The sequence below is a fragment of the Triticum urartu genome, chromosome 2, assembly GCF_003073215.2.
Source record: "Triticum urartu cultivar G1812 chromosome 2, Tu2.1, whole genome shotgun sequence".
In the NCBI taxonomy this organism is placed as follows: Eukaryota; Viridiplantae; Streptophyta; class Magnoliopsida; order Poales; family Poaceae; genus Triticum; species Triticum urartu.
Window position 1 is genome coordinate 177178481 of NC_053023.1, and position 985 is coordinate 177179465.

Consider the following 985-nt stretch of genomic DNA (forward strand, 5'->3'; position numbering starts at 1 on the left):
GACAAGAGAAATTTTTGCATTGCCTGTGAGGATGACCGAGTGTTAAAATGCGAGATTCGCTAAACCATATACAAGGTAATGATTTGGGTGCGGGATGGATTGATCACCATACCGACTTACTCTTATTGTTCTCCTTGCTATATGGGATGGTATATTTGAGTGACTTACCCATAGTAGAGCGATGACGATCAAAACCTTGTTTGAACCTTAGAATGGTATGAAATTTTTTCCCCTTGTACAAGGTAGCTGTTGCCAACCGTAGGTCATACAGTGAGGTTTAAGCCCAGACCCGTTTTCTGCAGGGACCCAGTCAAATTGTTTGTTGACCACCATGAGATATCGATAGTTGTTTAGTTTTTGCGCTAGACCCGTCAGCTAAGAAGACCCAGTCTCGGAATAACCTTACCAAGATGAAAGGACAGAAGAATTGAGGAAAATGTTATGCCGCTATCGGAAGAGCCAGAGATGGAATTATACTGAAGATCTGAGTAGACCGGCCCTGTCAAGAATAAGGATGGAGTATATGAGTATTGATGGGACCTTAATGATGTTTCTAAGGGTGGTAGCACCCCACACCCCTGAGATGGTCGATGGATTTTAAGGAGACCCCCAAACCCTAACCTTTTTCTTGCTAGCCTCTCCGAATCTCGAGGACGAGATACATTTTAAGGGTGGTAGGTTTGTAACATCCCAAAATTCTAAATTTTGGAAGGTTATAATAAATAGATAGATTGATTGTTTGTTTGATTGTTGTGTGATTGATTGAGTGAAATTCGAAACTTTTTGAAAGTTAAATGAGAGGAATAAAAGGACTTTCCCAAAAATTACACCCTTTTGCATTTTGATCTCCATGAATTCAAATTATTTTCAAATACAAAACCCTCGAGAGAAGATGATATGACTTCTTCCATTTAATTAAATGAAAAGGGTTTTTTTGAAAAGATTTGAATTCTATTTGGAAATATTTCAAATTCAGAAACTTTAA